Raw genomic sequence first — 3,159 nt, forward strand, 5'->3', positions numbered from 1 at the left:
AATTGCTTGGATTTCGCATTAAGTCCACGAATATTCCAACATAAGACAAGCCACTTTTTCAGAAAATTCATAATTATTACAAAAGGATTAAAGAGAACACTGCCTATGCAATGCTCTTGCTTCCCTCTTCTTCCTTGCTTTCAGTCTGCTCCTCTGCTAGAGATGGAGCAAGAAGCCTTCCTTCAGTCAGTTCTTCCTGGGGCACCCCACATAGATTAATTCCAATAGCTTGAAGTACAGGAATAGGGGTGGCAGTCTGAGCAGATGAATCATCCTGAATAGTGACAGCTGTGCTAGACTTTTTCTTCTTGAGAATCTTTTGCTTCACTGAGGGAATTGCCCTCTGCTTCACCTTTGATTTAAAGGCCCTAGCTTCAGAAAGGTTCTTGTGATTAAATCCATCATATTTATTGCTTCTAGAGCTCCTCCTGACTTGAGAAGTGCACTCAGGTTGTTCAGCCACCATTTTTCCTTTTCCTTTTATATCTACTGTCAAGCCAGTGTCATTACTTTGCTCACTAGCTGATGAGCTAGAAAGTTCATTAGGGTAATCAATCATCATGTGAGAGGGAGCAGTGTAGGAGGCAGATGCAGAGTCTGTACAGACTTTCCTCCCAGCTTTCAGTAGAAAGAATTCACCCAGTAATTCAAATAACATGACAGAGTCCATCTGAATAGAAAAGGAAATATGATGTGAGTTGTCCAGAGCAACATTTGGGGCCATAGCAGATTGCAGAGCAGATTTTGCCTGACTGAATTTTGCCCATAATTCTGCATGTAAGTCTTGTAGAGACCCAGAATCAAAAGAGAAAAGATTGATCTGCTGTTCTGGTGGAGCTTCAGTCATGGTAGTGTCCCCAGATCCTGAACTAGAGGAGGGAGAGTCCATAATGCTGTCAGTCCAAGCCTGCAGTGGACTGTCTGTGACATTGTTTGCAGGAGGAGGGAGACCAGCTTCAAAAGGTACCCCTTGTTCTGCCAACATAGCTTGGAAATTGAAAAGGGGTGGTGCTTCTTCTTCTTCAGCCCCAGCAGGTTGAACAAAAATTTCTGGGGCAGCAGCATTGTTGTGCAGATGTTCTTGGTGATTACCATGTTGATGTCCATGAAAGTTACCTCCTCCTTGATTGTTTTGCTGATTCTGTTGCAACCACAGGGCTAGCTGGTGTTGATATAAATCTTCAGCAGAAGGATCTGGTCCATAAAGAGGATGAGGATTGTTTGTTGGAGGATCTTCAGGTGGGGGAGGGATTTCAGCATCATGTGCATTCCAATCAGAGCTTCTCAGAATAAACACAGGAACAGTCCAACTCCTCCTAGCCCCTCCAAGTTGATGCAACACAAGAGTTTTTGGCACAAACTTAGGGTCAACAATAGATGCTCTGACCAAAACAAATTTGTTGTTTCCACGTGGATTCTGCCAGATAGAGAGTAACCCAAAATCCTCCACTGCACTGCTAATTATGCGAGTAGTTTGATAGTTCAGGGGGAAACCAAGATATAGCAACCATGTCTCCCTACCAAAAGCAGTTAAACGCATATTTTTTGCTTCATCATGCTTCACAAAAGTAATGGTTGTTATTTCATCCAGTTGAAAAGTCAAACCAGAGACAGTATCAGCAGTGAGGGTATCTCTGAAGGTGTAAACCCCAATACCAAAAGGGTGATCATCATAGAATCTGACTAAGTGTCCTGCCTCTACCAGCATATCCCTAATATCTTCCCTCATAGTTTCTCTCAGGTGAATGGGGATGAATCTGTTTGTTTCTGCTATCAAGACCCTATCATTCTGCAGCGGTGCAATGGCAGGAACCACTAGATCTGTGCGTACCTTGCGATTAAGAGGCCCTTGATCAATTGTCATCCCTTCCGGGAGGAAAGCCAGAGGATTAACAGGAAAGGTGGCCATTGTCGCCGAATCGCCTAGCAGAGTAGCTTCAGGCTGGTGCGTAGACGGAGCTGGGGAAGTGACAGAGGAAGGAGGCGAAACGGCGGCAGGTGCTGTAGCAAGAGAATTACCCGAATCGTCACCTTCCTTTTTCTTTTTAGGGACCCAGACCAATTTAGTAGGAGCAATAAATTTCTTCCGAGAAGTTTGGACAGATTTAACCCGCCAGATTTGCTTCTTCGCTTGGCCCGCCGGTGTTGGCTTCACTCCATGACACAAAGGTTGTTGGGCCATTTTAGTACAAGCATTACATCTCTGGCCCAAACTTTGGCAGCCCAAACATAAACCAGGGCAGTTAGCCCGCAGATGATCCTTGAGCCCACAGCGATAGCAACGGCCAATAAATTCAAAAGTGATGTCCTTGGGCGGGATAAAAGGTAGATTCAACATATGCATGATTTCCTCATCATCATAACCGGCCTGTCGCTGATCTTCCAAGATCTCCAAGGTAAGAATAGGTAACTTAGCACATAAAATCCGGGCACAATTCGAACCAATAAAGGTTTTCCTTAAACGAGTGTTATTTTCCTTGGAGACATCAATTTGAGAAGAAAAGCTTCCAAAATTAAGCAGCGACGAAAGCATCCGTTGAGGAGTCTGAGAGTCAGGAGAATGATTCACGGGCGAAACTCCAACAGGAAGAAAACCAAACTTGGAGAGTTCTTTAGCAGAAGAGTGAGGATCTCTAGCAGCACTATCAACCAGAACATGTAATGCAGGATTGAAACGTGTTGGGCTTCGTTGTGCTACATCAACATTATGAGAATCTGAACTCCAAGAGAATTTGCCACCAGTGAAGAAAATACCCGAGGTATCTCCACGAAACAAAGAGAAATGACATATAAAATCTGGCCAAATTCTGTCCTTGAGCCCATAGATAAAGTGACCCACTTTGTTGGAGAAAACAGAGAAACGAAAACGGCGATCACTTAACTTGAAAACCTTGAAATTCTCCCCAGCACCACCAATGCAGCATTGTAAGGCCAGATCCACAGCTTCTTCATCCAGATGAAAGGAGGCAGAAGAGAACGAAACCACCAGGAAAAATTCTCGTGCCAAAGGAGAGGGTGAGAAGTGGACAGAGCAACCAAAACGTCGACGCACCTGATCGGCCACAGCCTGGCCAGGGGAGAAATCCCAATGGAGGAGTGCATCCATGATCTAGAGGAGGAGATCGCCATGGTTTGGTGTGGTGGAGAGGTGGGAGGAGG

The sequence above is a fragment of the Lolium rigidum genome, chromosome 3 (assembly GCF_022539505.1).
Source record: "Lolium rigidum isolate FL_2022 chromosome 3, APGP_CSIRO_Lrig_0.1, whole genome shotgun sequence".
NCBI lineage: Eukaryota > Viridiplantae > Streptophyta > Magnoliopsida > Poales > Poaceae > Lolium > Lolium rigidum.